Source organism: Narcine bancroftii, chromosome 14 (genome assembly GCF_036971445.1).
Source record: "Narcine bancroftii isolate sNarBan1 chromosome 14, sNarBan1.hap1, whole genome shotgun sequence".
Classification (NCBI taxonomy): Eukaryota; Metazoa; Chordata; class Chondrichthyes; order Torpediniformes; family Narcinidae; genus Narcine; species Narcine bancroftii.
Genome location: NC_091482.1, coordinates 68973349 through 68992758, shown reverse-complemented (window position 1 = coordinate 68992758; position 19410 = coordinate 68973349). Strand labels below are relative to the sequence as shown.

The 19410-nt window shown below is 42.3% G+C and overlaps 1 protein-coding gene across 8 annotated transcripts in view; it reads left to right on the top strand.

Annotated features, from left to right (window-relative positions):
• The window catches only part of kif7 (kinesin family member 7), a 145101-nt gene that overhangs the window by 27274 nt on the left and 98417 nt on the right, over positions 1-19410 (top strand). For 6 of the 8 annotated variants that reach the window (XM_069911885.1, XM_069911875.1, XM_069911874.1 and 3 more), the window contains one exon: positions 3534-3597. The gene's annotated coding sequence lies outside the window, so the exon portion shown is untranslated. Of the gene's footprint in view, positions 1-3445; positions 3598-17231; positions 17287-19410 lie in introns of those variants that run through there. The other 2 variants (XM_069911878.1, XM_069911881.1) reach the window with 2 other exon arrangements.

Genomic DNA, 19410 nt, shown 5'->3' with positions numbered 1-19410 from the left:
TGTGTGTATGAGTGTGTTTGTGAGTATGTGCGTGTATGAGTGTGTGCACGACAGGGTGGGGAGGAGGGAAGAAGTGAAGATAAAGGTATATCAGAGATGAGCAAGTGATAATGGACTAAGCAAGTTAAGAGGAGTGAACTAGGAATGAGATAGGTTGAATATGGAATAAATGTGAAAGGAGGTGGAGAAATAAACAACTGTCCAGAGCACGGATGAGGCACAGAGAAAAAAGGTACAAGGGAAGACCCAAATAAACCAGTGCATTTATTCTAATTTCCCATTCCAATAGAAATTTACTTTGTGACTAATGTTTTTATTTCTGTTGTGATCTATAATATTCTTAAAGTGCATTGCATGGAAACCAAACAGTGGTTTTACGATTCAATATTTAATGCTGTACCTGTCGTTCATTCATATGGTATAATTAATGTCGCAATGATGGCAAATATATCCCTCCTAACTGTACTGGATCCACAATGCATTGATATGCACGGACACTCAATGACACAGTGGGGACTTTCCTTTGCTTCTCTTTCTCTGGCTGTAAGGGGCTTTGGGAAATTTCTGTTGATATACGGTAGACTAAAATAAATTTTGTGCATCATATTTTCTGTTTCATTACATGACAATACAATAATCTTGAGTATGTGATCCCACAGAGCCCTGTAAACACATGGGGGACTACTTTCTCTGCTTATATTCTCAGGGGTTTATAAATCATGCACTTGCCTTATCTTTAAAAGTGAGGTGCTTAGATTTCAAACACTTCTCATTTTGTGCTTTCATTCTCTAAATTTTACATTTTTAACATAAAATATTAGGCATAGAGGATGGTAAGAGGCCATTTTGGCCCACGAGTCCGTGCTGCCCAATTTACACCCAATTAACCTTCACTCCCGGTACATTTCGAACAGTGGAAGGAAACCGGAGCCCCCGGGAAAACCCACACAGACACAAGGAGAATGTACAAACTCCTTACAGACAGTGCGGGATTCAAACCCTGGTCCCGATCACTGGTGCTGTCAAGCCATAGCTTTACCACTATGTTAACTGTACCACCCCATTACTGCCACTAAAGGTAAAGTTATATATAAAATAGAATATAACTATTAACAATATGAATTGTCTAAATTGTGCATTAGGATTTTTAGTGTTCATTTGAATAAACAAGGTCAAGACAGAATTACTCACAATATAGAATTAACTCAGTCTTGTTCTGAAATACTATGAGCTCAAGTTCCAGAATTAGTCTTTAACATAAACATCTGACCACAATCTGCTACTAAATTTATTGAATTTTACTTTTAACAAGATCGGATTCAGTTTCACTGCTTGACCACATTAAACAAGAGCGAGTAATGCTTTGCTGTGCTAAGGGAAGTAACAGCAATGTCTTAAAGCAGCATCGTGTTATTTTTCCTTGATGCTTCAGATCTGAACTCAACGATGTAGATTTTCAGAGTTGGTAACTTGCCAACTGCTGAATATATTAAACAAAGCTGTAACTCATGAAGTCTATTGCTGTAAGGTTTAACTTTTCAACTCAGGGTGAATAGCAGTAGTGTGAATCATACCCAGTACTCTGAGCTAATAACCTGTGTCAAGTGGGTGGTTAAGGTCTGACTCTGGTAATCTGCACATAGGTTCTCTATGAAGTATCTTGGGATAGGTCCAGGTGTATAAGGAGGAGGTGTTTGATCTTGAAATTTACCCTTGTGGATTCCTGAATAATTCCTTCATTTGACGACGTAATCACTGCAGCGGATTTCTCTGCATGTCAGAGAACATGGCCAACAAAGAAAGATTCTCCCAGTTACCTTTTGCTGCTCCATATAATTTTCATCCCAGCTCCATCTCTTTTCTACTTTTCCTCATCCCAAATCAACACCATTGAAAAATGGCTTTACCTAGATTTTATTTCAGTTCCCATTCCTTTGTCGAGAGGGGGTCATAGACACAGTAGTATTTTAGATTGATTGAATCCACATTACCATATAGTGTAATTTTTAAATGAATAGCTCCTTATTTGATCATTCAAGTTTCATTTGATGGCTTTTGGAATATAATATAGCAAATTTAGAAATTACTTCAGTGTAATGCAACTTTCTTTTCGAAGTGAACACTGCATGAATCTTCTCTCGTCATTAACAGGAACCTGTTGTGTAACGAAATCTTGTTATTTGTGAGATTGTTTTTAGTCAGGTACACCCACATTTCTCATAACATTAAGGTGTCCAATTAATATTTACTCAGTGTTCAGTAACTGATTAGCCCCATCCAATTCATATTTTTATGGCTGCTCTTTGAAAAAATCAAATAAGACCTTTTTTGCATCGTTATACTAAAATTAGAGAAACAGAAACTAATGATCCTTAATGTGGAGGCAACTGAGAAATAGTCCAACAGTCTTATAAATGAAATAGTCAAACTTCCCGTAACACATTGTAAAGACAACCCATGCCACTAATTTGAGCAATAATCCATATACTGAGGGTATTTCAATTTGTTGTAAGAACCACTGTCTTCCTGAGACTATGCCATAACTTCTAGATCTAATTCAAAAACTTGGGGAGGAGAAAATAATGCAGGAGAGTTGAGAGAGAAAGAGATGAGGAAAAGGAGAGATTTATGTCTCCTTTTTCTTGTTTCTTGCATAGGGTCAATGTTGCTGGTCAACGGGGCACATATAACCATATAACCGTTTACAGCACGGAAACAGGCCATGTCGGCCCTTCAAGTCCGTACCGGTTCACTCGAACAACTCCACTAGCTCCTCCGCAAACTTTACATTTTTAACATAAAATATTAGGCATCGAGGATGGTAAGAGTCTTAAATGTTTTCACTACTGCAGTCACAGCCCCGAGTAAAAAAATAATCCTCATGGATCAGCACCAAAGAACACGAGTGTGGTTTAGGAACTGTAAAGTAGAACTCGGTGGTGATATGACAGAGTGGAGCTGGACACAAACGTTGCCCTGTGCATTCTGACACAGAGGAAGAAGAGGAGTGACATGAGGAAACTAATGAGTTGCATTCAATAGCAATGTAAATTGTGCTATTCTGATCAAATGTAACTGGTCTTGGGTGAGCCATTATTCCACAAGCCTCATAATAATCATCCCTCTTCATAATCTGCCCTTTCTTCCACGCCATCACAACACATCTTGCATCCCTCACGGACATTTATTCCAGTTGATCTTAAAGGGTTAACGTGGCTGAGATCAGGTCAAACATTCAGAATCATGGTAATTGTTTTTATAATCAGTCTCCAGGGTAACCCTATCATTTAAAAAACACATCCTGTTCTTGTTTGGTTTTTGGTCAATGCGCCTTTCTTGTATTCTCTTTGAATTGTCTGTATTTTCCTCTCTTTTTTTAACTCCTCTACATTTGTCTTTTCCCTTTTGACCACAATGATCCCTTACTGCCTGTGTCTTTTTTCTCCCTCTCCATGTTTCATTTATTTTTTTCCCTTCCCATCCTTTTGATTCCATATTTGATTCCACTATAACCAGATGTCTCTCCTCTAAAGCTCACAGGCTCGAGGATCTGACTGCACACAGCTAAGAGGAGGTCCCTTGATGCTCCCTGTAAAGGTTAGTCTGAATATATTTTGTCATTTTCTTCTCTTTGAGCTGTAATTATCGTTGCTTGGTTTCTAGGTAACCTCAGTCACAGCTCCAATGCCTCTTGGCCTTCTTGTGTATGAGAGCATGTCATATTTCTAATTAAATAAACACTTTCTATCTTAGAAAGATTACATTGTGCTCAGATTTGGCTGTAATGTCCTGCTTTTTTTAATTTCAAGCACTCTTCTATTGCAAATAGGGAGAATCAGAGAGAAAAAAAACAGCTTAATTAAAACAGGTTAACAAAGACATGAATAAAATTAATTAACTCTTGTTACAAATACCTTGACCATGGACCTAGGCTCAACAACTAAAGATGTACTAAGTCAGCTGACTATTCCCAGAACAGGCCTCATGTCCCCTGCTTTCAAGAAAGGAAACGTATACAGCCCACATGCTTGTTCCTGTATACTTCCTCGTGACACCAATTTGAAAATGTATGGAGAATTTATACTGGTTATTGTGGCATTATGAAAAAGTAATTGACTCATTGCAATAAAAGAGGATCTCGTTGTAATTTTTCTGAAAATAATTTTCTGTGAAACGGCTAAATATAAAAATGTATTGTTCCTTCAGACACTGGCAGAACATTCACAGATCTTTGACTGAAAAAAGTGCAATAAAACCATTCCTGTAGCAGACAATGCTAGCAATACTCAGTGGCCAAGCAGTAACTGAGGAGAAAGGAACACACTTTTGGACTTTGGTTGAAACAGTCGAGTTTTTTGTGGAGCAAACTATGTCCTGTTTTGTGGGGGGGGGGGGGGGGGTGGGGTTCATAAGTGTAAAAACAACAACTGACTGGTTCAATCTAATATATAATGGCCCAGAGCCTGCTTTCTCGAATGTACTAGTTTCTAATTTCTACTTTGGACCCTCTTCTCCTGAGACCAGAGAAAGTTGGTAGTGCTGGGAAGGGCAAAATGGCTAACAATAGAGATGGAGGTTGGATCTATGTTCCAGACTTTTGAATTCCTTGGCAAATCTTTGAGTGTTTTTCCCACATATTTCAAATACCAGGTAGATGGGTGAGTGAGCCTACATCAAACAGACTATTGCCCTGCATTGAAAAGGAATCAAAACAATGGTCTCGAATTGAGGCCTTATAGATGAATAAATGAAGTGGTTTGGATATATTGAATGGTGAGGGAGAAATCATGAGGGAAAGTTTCTTACATTTGGTTTGCTGATAGGGTGAATAGACCGTTTAAATTCTTCATAAAGCACTGGTGAGACCTCACTTGTAGTACTGTGTATGGTTTTGGGCACCTTATTTGAAAAAAAAGACATGCTGGTGCTGGAGAGGGTTCAGAGAAGATTTACTGAAATGATACCAGGAATGAAAAGGTTAGGATATGAGGAATGTTTTTTCGCTCTTGGAATGGACTCGGTGGTGTGAAAGGCCTGGACAGAGTCGATGTGGCAAGGATGCTTCCCATGGTAGGGGAGTCTAGGACAAGAGGGCACAACTTCAGGGTAAAAGGGTGTCAATTTAAAACAGAAATGTGGAAAATTTTCTTTAATCAGAGGATTGTGAATGTATGGAACTTGTTGTCATTGGTGTCTGTGGAAACGAGGTCATTGGGTGTATTTAAGGTAAAGATTGACAGGCATTTGATTAGACAGGGCATCAAGGGTTACGGGGATAAAGCTGGAATGGGGCTGAGTTGGGGGGGGTGGGTGGATTAGCTCATGATTAGAATGATCGCAGACTCAAAGGGCCAACTTCTGCTCCTATATCGTGAACTTGTAAAATTGATGAGTGCAAAGTATGATAAGGTAGGATGTAAAATACTCATGGGTCAGGTAGCTTGTGTGGAGAGAGAAATGGAGTTAGCATTTCAGACCAATGAACTTTCATCAGTACATTACAGATCTGTGTGAATAGCTGTTTTCCGTGTTTTATGATGATGTAAATCAAGGTATGGACATCTTGAAGATATCCCAAATTTCCATGGTGAGGTTTAAACTCAATGTACTCTGGATTAAAGGAAACCCAATTACTTGTGGCTGGATCAGCCATCTCCAATAAGAGGCATAACTAAATGAATCAGCTACTTGGACTGCTCTGGTGTAATCCTATGAATACTAAGCTTTCTGTAATTAAACAAAAGATACAGAGTGAAACATGAAAGTCTTCACGTGCTGTGTTTGTAGTAAAACACACACAGAAATGCTGGTGGAACTCAGCCAATCTTACAGCATCCATTGGAGGTAAAGATTATATTACTGACATTTTGGGCATGAAGAAGGGCTATTTTTAACTCATCTGGATGCTGCAAGTCTGGTGAGTTCCTCCAGCATTTCTGTGTGTTTGTACCCAAAAAAAGATGCACCTCGTGGCTCAGGTTTCTGGGGTTCTCAGAGGAAGGGAAGTTACAACAAGAGATGGAGGCACTTCATCACCTGGCAACCAGAGTGGCAGTGTGGCACCAGTGAGTCACTTGCTTCACTGACCCTGAACCAATTCACTCCATTTTAATTTTGCCTTTTGTTTCCTGGATGCCTGTACAGAATAAATGTACACACCTTTTGTGAGTGGTGACATTTTAAAATTGGTGTTCATGTACCAGTGTTACACCAAAGTATCTAATTATTGTGCTTTTTTCAGACTGCCAGAATGTGAATGGGTGCACAATATGAATTCTATTTGTAAATGGAACTCAAACAAGGCAGATATTCATAAAGAAAACATGTGAATATTTTAGATATTGTGGTGATTTTGTTGCATTTTCTTTGGAGAAGACTAAGACACAATGTATATTTATAAAGTGATTTTAAACTGGAAATACATCCTCAGATACAGGTAAAATTTTGTCTTTGCAATCATATTGGGTAAAGTGCAAACTGTGGTGGTACCAGAGGAGAGGAAGAGGATTAGGAAGGAAATCACGAGCCCAGGGAGATAAATGCCCAATCTCCTCCTTAAGCACACCCTCCCCCACCTCCATTTTCAATTCCATACGGAATATTTTGGAGGATCAAGAACCAAAAGACAAAACCATAAAAGTAATCAAAATCAAGGATGTACAAGGAGCAAAAATGAGAGGTAAATGAGATCTCAGAGGAGAGGCTATGGTGCCCTGAAGGCATTTGAATATGATGGACTAATTCACACAATGCAAGGCTGCTGTGAGGTTGGAATGACTGATGATCACAGTCTCACACCAAATGTGATTTTCAGTCTGTTGATTATGACAAAAGGCATGAATGAGATGTAAAGTTCAACAGTTTCAGAATCCTCATTGTTAGTTTTCTGTTTGATTATTTTTAAAGCTAATTGTTATTTCCACACATACCCCTGTTTTCACAATAAAATGCTGGAACAGAATGGGAGTGGAGAAATGAGCCAAATTAGCCACGTCAACCTATGGTTCTTTTCTTGGCTAAATTGGGCAGGATTTTATGCACATCTCTCTGGCAAGGGGACAATTAAGTTAATATTAATTTTAAAATGCATGTAAGGTTCTTTGAATCATGTATGGATTTAATTGCACTACAGCTTTGATCTAAAATTGTTAGAATGTACTAAATCGTTTCTCTACCATGTTTTGGAAAGCATGCATTTATGTGTGTGCATCTGTAGCTCTGTCTGATTCTCAGTTAGCCTTTTACCTGCACTCAGCGGCTATCTCTCTTTGTTCTGTTTGCCTTTTTATTGTAACCCCTCTTTTTTATCCTGCACTCTGTGTGAGGGTGTGTGTGTGTGTGTGTGTGTGTGTGTGTGTGAATATATGAGTGTGTCTGTGTGGGGTGTATGTGTGGGTGTGTATATGTGTCGGTGTGTGGGTGTGTGTATGGGTGTATGTGTGTGTGGGGGGTGTATGGGTGTGTGTGTGGGTGTTTGTGGGGTGTGTGTGTGTGTGGGGAATGTGTGTGGGGATTTGTGTGGTGTGTGGAGGTGGTGTGTGGGGGGTTTTGTGTGGTGTATGTGGGGTTTGTGTGGTGTGTGTGTGGGGGTGGTGTGTGTGGGGTTTTGTGTGGTGTGTGTGTGGGGGATATGTGGGGGTTTGTGTGGTTTGTGTGTGTGTGAATATATGAGTGTGTCTGTGTGGGGTGTATGTGTGGGTGTGTATATGTGTCGGTGTGTGGGTGTGTGTATGGGTGTATGTGTGTGGGGGGGTGTATGGGTGTGTGTGTGGGGATTTGTGTGGTGTGTGGGGGTGATGTGTGGGGGGTTTTGTGTGGTGTATGTGGGGGATGTGTGGGGGTTTGTGTGGTGTGTGTGTGGGGGCGGTGTGTGTGGGGTTTTGTGTGGTGTGTGTGTGGGGGATATGTGGGGGTTTGTGTGTGGATGTGTGGGGTGTGTGTGTGTGCGCACGTGTGCATGTGTCTTATTGATATATACGGTGTGCGAATGCGCACTTTCTTTCTCTCTACTTCTTACTATGCTTCCCCTGTGTGCTTCTCAATACCCTGCAATACTTCCACCTTTCTTATTGTTCCATCAAATAATCTGCAGATAGCTTGAACTTTATAACATAAAAGTGTGTGGTGATGCTGCTCCAGACGAGCCTCCCACCTCCTACCAGCATGTCCTTCCATTCCTTTTCCCTTTCAGTGTCTCTCCAGATTACCCAGAATGCATTTCCTGTGCCTAATTTTCTCACTGAGAGACGTTCTGTCTTGGATCAACTGCAACGTGCTGTTATGCAGAAAGACCTGGGAGTGATTGGACATGAATCACAACATTTTAGTTTGCAGATGCAGCAAATAATCAAGAAGGCAAATGGGGTGTTGGCCTTTATTGTGAGAGGAATTTGATTTAAGAGCAGGGTTACCCTGAGAATGCACCTGGAGTACTGTGTGCAGTTTGGGTCTCCTTACTTGAGAAAGGATATACTGTACTGGCTTTGGAGATGGTGCAGAGGAGGGTGACCAGGTTGATATGAGGTGATTATCTTAGGAGGAGAGAGAGAGAGAGAGAGAGAGTAACCAGGGACTATGTTCACTGGAATTTTGTATGGTGGGGGTCTTATTAAAGCACATTAAATTATGAAAGGACAGAGAAGATAGAGGCAAAGAGTTTGTTTCCACTGGCAGGTGATACCAGTATCAGGGAACATAGCCTCAACATTCAGATTTAAGACAGAGAAATAGAGAAACTGCTTCTCCGAGAGTGTAGCAAATCTGTGGAATTTGCTACCCAAGGAACCAGTAAAAGTTGCTTCATTAGATGCATTTAAAACCTAATTACTGGTAGATAGATTTTTGAAAAATAGGGAAATTGTTTACTAGGAATAGGTGGATAGGAGGAACTGGTGTGTGGGCAGACCGGCCATAATCTGATGAAAGGAGGAGCAGACTCGATAGGCTGATGTCCTCTTCCTGCTCCATCCCTGAAGAGGAAAACTAACCAGGTGATATGAATGCTGAGACCAGGGCCGGTAACCAGGCAGGTGCCTTGGGCCAGACCACAAAGAGGCACGTCAGGGAGGCCAGACGATGGTTTGGGGCCAGACAGTCCGCCTTTTGGCTTTGAGGCACCCGGGGTCTGTATGTTTCCGCATTGGGTGCAAATGTAGTGGTTCAGTTGTTGGGGCCAGGCGACTCCCTCCCTCTCCATGCCCTAGACCCTCGCTATGGTTTCATTGCCGGAGACAAACTCTGGTTTGAAATGGTCTCTGGGACGGATGTGAGCTCTGCTCCTCAGCCCAGGCAGCTGTTTTGGGTTTAACATGGTGGGCTTCTGAGCGCACTGGTTTGAAAATGTCTTCAAAACCTTAACACTCTACTTACGCTGAACTGTCAGGTCAAGTGTGACTACACATTCGCGAAGAGCCCGACCAACACGCAGCAATCGGTGAGTGAGGGGCTCAGGGATAGTGGCTCCCTTGTGGAGGGGGATGGGGAGTGCAAATGCCCTTGCTCAGCTCTGGCCACATTGGCCTGGTGTTGGGTCGCTGGAGCCCAGCAAGTCCCTCTCTCTTTCCCCCACTTCCGCCCCCTCATCCCTGGTCTCTGCATTCCCCCCCATCCTCGGTCTCTGCTCCCCCACCCATCCCCAGTCTCTGCTCTCCCCCCATCCCCGTTCTCTGCTTCCTCCTCCCCCCACTATCCCCTGCTTCACAGTCCCCATTCCCATCCCACCCCGGTTCCCGCTCCCCCCCCCTCTCCGTTTCTCCCCCCCCCCCACCCCAGAACCTGTTCAATCCTAAACCCTGGGTGGATGGTCTTGATTCCTAGAGCGACCCTCTGATCATTCACAAGTAAAATACTTCAATGGGGGGGGGGTTGCGGGTGCATGTATTTGGCCTTGCCTAGGGTGCAAAATAATCTGGCACCAGCCCTGGCTGAGTCTCTTCTGATACTGACATAGTCTGAGCACCAAGAGCTCAGCTAAAGTCAAACCTAAATGGGAGTTAAGCCTCCAGATTGGCTTCTGTTTCAATGCCAATTGTATGTGACTGAGAGCATCACGAACTGAAGACTTTACACCAAGTGAAACAAGAGCAAGTGAGAAAGGATGTTCTTCAGCCGACCAGGCATGTGCCAGCCACACTGAAACACTCTGGAAACCAGAGAGCGCGGATGGTGTGTTACTCACTGTGTGTGTGGCTCTGACAGAAATCCGTGCCTGCTCGGAAGAGGCTCGAATCCTTCCTTCCTGCAAGAATGTTATCCCTGGCTTTTCTCTAGAATGTTACATGATTTTGTTTTTTTGTACCTTTGGAGTGTGGTACTTCAGGTTGGAGAGGATATGTCGAAAAACTGGGATTTCAGCTTAGTCAGAAATAATTCCAATCAACTCGGACTTGAAAATTCTTGAGTAAAATATAGCTCAGAGCCTCCCGCATGAATAACCATAATTAGCAAGTGCTAACATTCATTGTTGGCATAAATATAATTCATTCTAATAACTATTCTTTTAGTCACGGTAACTCTGCACTCGTGAGTGCAGGTCTACTGCCTCCAATTGTGATAGGTTGAATTTAAAAATTAATTATTCATGATCATGTGGAGCTAGGCCTCTGCAGCTTTCAAAGGTACAAAGGTGTGTTGCCTGGCAAAACATTTGTTGCCTTGGTTACCAACTCACCAATCCCTGTGGGTTTAATGAGCAGCTATAAATTCGCAGGACACTCTCTGGTTTCCATCTACATCTCCTTGCAAGGTGACTGGGTGAAGCATTAACCCTTTCCTGCCATTCGCCAAGCTGTCACTTGGCAACCATCGGGTGATGGTGCTTTCATTTTGAATGCCACTTTGTGAATCAGCCACGTTCAAACAAAATGCGGCCCTGAAGTTATTCCACCATTCCAGGGGGCTTGCAGAGAAGTTGAGGAGCATCCAAAATGACCTCCACTTCATTAACCCATTTCCCTAAGGTTTCATTGATGTAATAATCCACTGTGACTTGTCGAGTGAAACACAATCTGCTGGAGGAACTCAGCAGGTCACGCAGCATCGGTGGGAGAAAGCAGGGTTGGCATCTCGAGCTGAAACACTTCTTCAGACCTGATGGAGATCACACTAGTCTGAAAATGCCCGATCTCATCCGATATTGGAAGCTAAGCAGGTTCAGGCCTGCTCAGTACTTGGATGGGAATACCGCTGGGGCGACACGGTTGGAGTAGCCGTTAGTGCAAAGTTGTTATAGCAGACCGGGGTTCGAATCCTATGCTGTCTGCAAGGAGTTTATATGTTCTCCCTGTGTCTGCATGGGTTTTCCTCAGGGGCTCTGGTTTCCTCCCACTATTCAAAACGCACCGGGGGTTGTAGATTAATTGGGTGTAATTGGTCAGCACGGGTTCATGGGCCAAGGTGGCCTGTTATTGTGCAATATGTCTAAATTTAAAATAAAATTTAAAAATTCAAAATATTTAAGGGTTTAACCATTCCTTTCCTTCAACTGATGCTGATTGACTTAATCCAGCAGATTGTGTTTGGCTTCACTCTCTACATCTACAGTCTCCTGTGTGTCTAGTAGCTGACAGGTTAATAGTTTCCCATTTTTCTTTTTGAATAAATCTACAAGTGCTAGTCTATGAACTACACAATTGTTTTTTCAGTAGATTTTTCTTAAGTTACGTGGAAATGTCATTTTCTTTTCAATTTGCTTCATTTTTAACAACAAATTTGAATAAGACTGTAAAGTTCTTTACAAAAGCTCTTTTCAGCTGATATGGTGGTGATGAAAAGAAAGCTGCTTGTCACAGCTCCTCCCTGACAAAAGACTTGCATTGAAACTTGATGACTCATCCATTGTAGCCTTGTCAGGAAATGCTTGATGAGGTGCAATCTTGTGCTTAGTCACCTGTGTTGCAGGTAAAGAGATGTCTTCAATGCTTGTTGGTCCCAGAAGCAGATGGACACCATCTCACGACTCGTCCCGGATTTAGTGCATGTCTGTGCATGATGCCGATAATGGAGACAGATCCTGGACTACGCCAAGATTGTTTTAAGCAGAGAGTAGAAATAGCAGCATATAGAAGTTCCATCCACGACAAACATCACCTTCGGAAAAACAAGTGCAGATTGAATAAAATTCACTAGAAACTGCAGATGCTGGAATCCTGAGGTCAAAAACTGTCTGCTGGGGGAACTCAGTAAGCCGAGCAACATCAATGTGAGAAAAAGAATGATCAACGTTTCAGGTCAAAACCATTCATTAAGAATTAATTTCTAATGTTGGATATTAATTTGGAGATTCAACATGGTGCAGGGCTTTCCAGCCCACCAACCCAAATACACCCTTTCTTCTTTGGCTTGGCTTCGCGGACGAAGATTTATGGAGGGCTATGTCCACGTCAGCTGCAGGCTCGTTTGTGGCTGACAAGTCCGATGCGGGACAGGCAGACACGGTTGCAGCGGTTGTAAGGGAAATTTGGTTGGTTGGGGTTGGGTGTTGGGTTTTTCCTCCTTTGTCTTTTGTCAGTGAGGTGGGCTCTGTGGTCTTCTTCAAAGGAGGTTGCTGCCCGCCGAAATGTGAGGTGCCAAGATGCACGGTTGGAGGCGATATCAGCCCAATTAACCTACAAACCCCGTATATTTTTGGAGGTTGAACACCTGGAGGAAATACATACAAGACATTAGAACGTTCTAACTCCTTACAGACAACCCCAGATTCAAACCTGATTCCTGGTGCTGTAACAGTGTTGCACTAACCATACCTTAGAACCATAGAACGATAGAACATTACAGCACAGAAACAAGCACCTTCGGCCCTTCTAATCTGTACTGCACTGATTTTTTTGCCTAGTCCCACTGACCTGCACCCAGTCCATAGCCCTCCATACCTCTTCCATCCATGTACCTGTCCAAATTCTTCTTAAATGTCAAAATTAAGCTTGCTTCACCACCTCAGATGGCAGACCCCCCTCATGTTCCCCCTAAACATTTCCCCTTTCACCCTTAACCCATGTCTTCTGCTTTGTATCTCACCTACTCTCAGTGGAAAAAACTGACCTACATTTACTCTGTCTATCCCTGTCATAATTTTAAATACTTCTATCAAATCTCCCCTCATTCTTCTATGCTGCAAGGAATAAAGACCTAACTTGTTAAACCCTTCACTGTAACTCAGTTCCTGAAGCCCAGGCAACATCCTAGTGAATTTTCTCTGTATTCTTTCTATATTATTGATTTCTTTCCTGTCGTTTGGTGACCAAAATTGCACTCAATACTCCAAATTTGGCCTCACCAATATCTTTACACAACTTTACCATAAAATCCCATCTCCTATACTCAATATTATGATTTCATGGCTATCCCTTGTAGTCGAGGATGATGGCTTTTGTCCCGTTGATCCCACAGAGTGAAGATGCGTGTGTGTGTATTTGTTTTATGTGTACTTGAATTTGCACTCCAAGAAGCACACGATACTTCACCAATTAACCAACTAGTTCCAATGGTGTGGAGACCACATTGATTGGAGCTGATGGATTTGTGGCTGCCTTCGTTCTCCTTCACAGCCATTGAGTTTGAAGTAACTTCATCCGCCTGTCCAACCATTGAGGACTTGGTTGGATTGTTCTTTGTCAAGGCCCTCACCCTCGACCTTATTGCCATGGGTGACCCTACTAGGAGGATAGCTGCAGACGTCATCACTCTTGATATCATAGGACCATACAAGCTTTTCCACCACAACAAGGTGACAATCCATGGAGAAGATTATGATTTATGAAGGCCAATACACCAAAGCTCTCTTTACAACCCTATCCACCTGTGATGCCACTTTCAGGGAATTATTTAGATCCCTCTGTTCTACTGCATTTCTTAGAACTCTACCATTTACCATGTATGTTCTTTCTTGGTTTGTCCTTCCAAAATGAAAAACCTCAAATTTGTCAGCATTAAAGTCCTTCTGCCATTTTTCCAGCTGGTCCAGCTCCCTCTGCAAGCTTTGAAAACCTTCCTCACTGTCCACAACCCCTCCAATCTTAGTCATCTGCAAACTTTCTGATTACCACATTTAGCACATTATCATCCAGATCAAGAAGACAAACAGCAATGGTCCCATCACTGATCCCTGAGGCACAACAAGAATCACGGGCCTCCAGTCTGAGAAGCAATCATCAATCACTTTTCTCTGGCTTCTCCCATCCAACCATTGTTGAATCTAGCTTACTATTTCACCATGAATACCTAGCGTCTCAACCTTCCTGATTAACCTCCCATGTGAGATCTTGTCAAAGGCCTTACTAAAGTCCATGTAGACATCATTCACACCCTTTCTTTCCTTCATCAACTTTCCTGGTAAACCCCTCAAAAAACTCTTATAAGATTCATTAAATACAACCTACCACACATAAAGTCATGTTGACTACCCCTAATCAGTTTCTGACTAACCAAATAATTGTATATCTGATCTCTTAGAACACCTTCCAATAATTTTCCTACGACTAGCGTCAGGCTCATCAGCCTGCAATTTCCAGGGTTACATTTGGAGCCTTTTTGTAAACAGTAGAACAAGGTGAGATATCCTCCAATCCTTTCACACTTCACCCATGGCTAAGGACATTTTAAATATTTCTGCCAGAGCCCCTGCAGTTTACACTAGCCTCCCGCGAGGTCTGAAGAAATATCCTGGGGATTTATCCACCCTTTTTTTTGCTTTAAGACTGCAAGCACTTCCTCCTCTTTAATCTGTATAGATTCCATGACCTCACTACCTGTTTTCCTTACTCCCCATGGCTCGTTGCCCGTTTCCTGAGTGAATACTGATGAAAAAAACATTTAAGATCACTTCCATCTCTTTTGGCTTCATTCAAAGCCAACCACTCTGTCCCTTACTATCTTTTTGCTTTTAATATACCTGTAAAAACCCTTAGGATTTTCCTTTATATTGTCTGCCAAAGCAACCTCATGTCTTTGTTTAGCCTTCCTGATTTATTTCTTGGTTTTTCTTGCATTTTTCATATTCCTCAAATGCCTCATTTGGTCCATGTTGCTTATATCTGCTCTATATCTCCCTGTACTTTTGAACCAGGTCCCCCATATCCATCAATTTCCCTGTGCCTGCTAACTTTGCCTTTAGTCCTGACAGGAACATACAATGTACTCTCAAAATTTCACCTTTAAAGTTCCTCCACTTACCTTGCACATCCTTGTCCGAAAACAACTTAGCCTAATCCATGCATTCTAGGACCTTTCTTGTTTCCTCAAAATTGGACTTTCTCCAATTTAGAATCTCAACCTGAGGCCCAGACCTATCCCTCTCCATAATTAACTTGAAACTAATGGTATTATGATCACTGGATCCAAAATGTTCGCCTACATATACTTCTGTCACCTGTCCTGTCTTGTTCCCAAATAGGAGATCCAGTATTGCATCTCTCTATCTAGTTGGTACCTCGATATATTGATTTAGAAAACTTTCCTCAGTACAATTGACAAACTCCAAGCCATCCAGCCCTTTTACAGTGTGGGAGTCCCAGTCAATATGGGGAAAGTTAGAATCTCCTTGGGTTTCCTGCAGGTGTCTCATTGACTATTGATGCATGGTTTCAACTTGAAACATTGGCAATTCCTTTTTCCATCATTGATGCTGCTCAACAATACTGAGTTCCTCCAGCAGATTGATTTCTTCCTCCAGATTCAATGAGCCTGTCACTAATTGAAGCTGTTGAGAAAGGAAAAAAATTGCCCAGCCAGAAAGATACAGTGGTACAGTTTGCTGCAGAAAATGGACCAAGGTCAATCAACAGAGCGGGTCAACCAACCTTCCCCCATTGACCTATATATCAGGTTCTTTGTCTGAAGAGGGCACGCAAAATCAGTGAAGACCCCTTCCACCCTGCACACATCTTTCATCGACTCCCGTCGGGGAAGAGATGCAGGAGGATCAGCGCCAGCACCTCCAGGCTGAGGAACAGCTTCTTCCCACGGGCAGTGAGAATGGTGAACGACCAAAGGACCTGCTCACACTGACCCTCTGAGACTCTCATATTTACGGGACAGCATTTATTTATATATAGGAATACTCGTCCTCCATATATATTATTTAATTGTATGTGTGTTTTGTCTGGTTGTGTGTCCGCATGTTTTGCTTCAAGTACGCTGTTTCATCAGGTTGAGCTTGTGCAATCAGATGACAATCAACGACGACAGAAATTCACCAAAATGTTCCCTGGGAGAGAATGTTTCGGTTATGAGGAGGCCAGATAGGCTGGGTTTGTTTTCCCTGGAGACCTGATAAAGGGGCATAAAATTAAGAGAGCCATGGAAAAGATGGATGCAGAGAAACCTTTCCCCATTGCTGATGTTTCATCAAGCAGAGGACATAGATTTAACGTTGGAATAAGAGTTTTGGAGAAGGCTTGAGGAAGAATTATTTCACCAGAGAGTGAATGTAATTTGGAAAACACTGCCTGAGCAGGTGGTGATAGCAGGTTAATCTCATATTTAATAGGCACTTGAATTGCCAAGGTATTGTCAGCTATGCTGGTAACAGAATTGGTGTAAATGGGTACAATGGCTGGCATGCGACTGGTGGGGTAAAGGGCCTGTTTCTCTGTCATGTGATCTCCAATTCCACCCATGGTTTGGGCTGTGAGGCAAAATCTATTTTTAGGTCGGGAAAAGGCCATTTGCCAATGCCAGTTTAGGAATGAGGTGCAGTGAATTATTCCTGCTGGACATGCACATTCTTGGGAATTGTGCCCAGGTATACGTGGAGGCTGGGGTCCGGGCTGACCTTGGTCTCCTCTGGGTTGTGCTGCTTTATTCACATGAGCATCAATCAGTGGCTGTGCACTGAAGGAGCAGTCAAGTTAATGAAGGAAAATAACAGGGCTGAGAGGCAGTTCACACCATCAAAGGTTACTCAGTTCCACTGCATGTACATCACACTTTACTGAACCAAGGTCTCCTTCAGTCTGTAATTTAGCAATCTAATTTAGAGCAATTTTAATCTGATAACAATGTTATAATCTATTGTTATTTATTTTGATGCAATGTATTTCTGATTTACTTTCCTCTACTCTGATAAAATAGAAACCGTTCACTCAATGTCACAAATTATACAGCGCACTTCATTATATTGAAGCAGCCCCTCTCTCTCTCTTGGCTCTTTCTCCTTTGCTCTTTTTCTTTCCCCCCCCCCCCCCCCCCTCTTCCTCTATCTCTCTCTCATCTTGTTACCTAGAGAAAGATGTCACTCACAAGATGCAGGATTGATGTTCAGGCAAGGAGTATGGCTGTAATAAGCTGAAGGTAGGTCTGTGTACTATGTTATCCAGTTGGCTACATGGAGAAGACGAGAGCAAATCCAGAGAGATCTGTGATGCTGAACTCACCACCTTTGAAGGAATAGTCAGGAAAGTCAAGATTTAAAATAGCATTGTCTTGTTGAGGTGACAGGTTCATCACCTAGACTGGTATTATTAATGGGTGGTGGCCTGGCCAAGAGGAGTTACTGGTACTGGCTGTATAGAGATGTTGGATGGTGCAGGAGAGCCATTGCAATTCTGTGCACATTTAGCTGAATCAGTTGGCACAACATGACTGGGTGAAATGGAGATTTTCAAAATGGGGGCCATCGTCTCACTTGGAATTCAAAGTTGAATATCAAATGCTAATAGTAGTAAAGCACAAAATTCTGCAGACCCCGTGATTGAAGTAAAAACACGACACTGGGAAACTCAGCAGGTCAAACAGTGGACTTCATCTTTCTTTGGCTTGGCTTCGCGGACGAAGATTTATGGAGGGGGCAAAGGTAAAGATACAAATCAACATTTCGGACTTGGAGATAATGTTAGAGATGGTGGCTTGATGTTCTGTGGTGGGATCCTGTTAAAGGACAAGAGCCTGAAACATTAGTTATGTAGCTTTATATTTGCTTACATGAAGTACACTGTTTCTCCAGCATTGTGTTTTTAAATGCTAACAGTGTTAAGATTAAAAATTCAAAATTGAGCCTGCAGGAGGTTTTTACGGGAAAAAAAGTCTTTTTAAAAGTGTCAAGGGAACCGCAGTGCAAGAACAGATGGCTTGCAGAACAGGCTGACATGGAGCACAATCCCACCAAAGATGTGTGAAGTCAATCACAACGGCATGCCTGAAGTCATGAAGACCTGTTTTTGTTGGGCTGGGATTGTTATCATCCTTTGTATTCGGCAAACTTCCACATCCACTGCAGCAGTATAGTGGCAAATTATATTATTTTCTAAATGGAAAACATGGAAACATGGAAAAGGAATGAATTGTGGAAGGAGACATGAGACAGTCCAAGAGTATTCTCTCTCATCCCCACACTCCCCACCCATCCCAGCAGACCCAGGGAAGCAGGGTCACCTCGGTGTGTGCCTTGATCCAACATGTTTGCATCAGACATTAGAGGACTGGTTGCAAGTTTAGTTGCCAGGTCTCCATTCTCTTGTTAAGTGCTCCCATTCCACCCTATTCATTTAATCTTGCACAATTCTGACCTTCCATTTTTCCTTCCCAAGTGGATAACCTCACATTTACCAACACTGTACTGCATCTGCAAGACCTTTTCCCACTCGCTAAACCTATCTATATCTCTCTGCAGACTCTCCCTATCCTCTGCACAATTTGCACAATGGACACTATCCATTTATTGACTTGTCTTGCTATACTAGAGTGGTAGGGCTTTACAGTATGGAAACAACTTGTCCATGCCCCAATCAAATTGTCTACCCAAACTTGTCCCATCTGCTTCTATTTGACTCATCTCTTTCAAACGCTCCAACTCTTTCTTATCCTTCTCGAGGAAGATAACATTTCTTGACTTAATATTCTAAAATCTTGTGTTGTTTCATTCACAGTCTGTTTAGGATCTATTATGGAATCTTTCCTAATGAGACTTTGCTCATCTATTTAATTTGGAACCACAGCCCATGTACTTCTACCTACTTGCTGTTGTTTCCACTCTACCCTTGGAATGCTTTGCCTGTACAGAAAATTCACATTTCCAAAACCACCATTAGATTCATGTCTCCATTATCTAATTCTCAGCAACTGGCATCCTCAGAACTTCCTCCCCACAATAACCGCTGATGTTCAGAATGAATGCTTATCTCTGTCCATGGCCCATAATCTCAATTTCTTTTTCGACCAGATCAGATGTTTTATTCCTCAGGGATCTCTTTGACAACAATACTTTCTGAGAGCACTTCCATTTTTCCCAAATCTCTCACATTCCTCGTGCTTTTGGCATCATCTCCAATCTTCCTTGGCAGTCCCTCAGAGAGATGGACTTACTTCCACTCTGCTTTTGTTACTGGTTCTGTCATGGCTGATGAGACCAATGTAGAAACATCAAACTCTTCTGCATTGGGACTAAAACAGCTTGTGAAGCAACATGTTCCTTCCGAC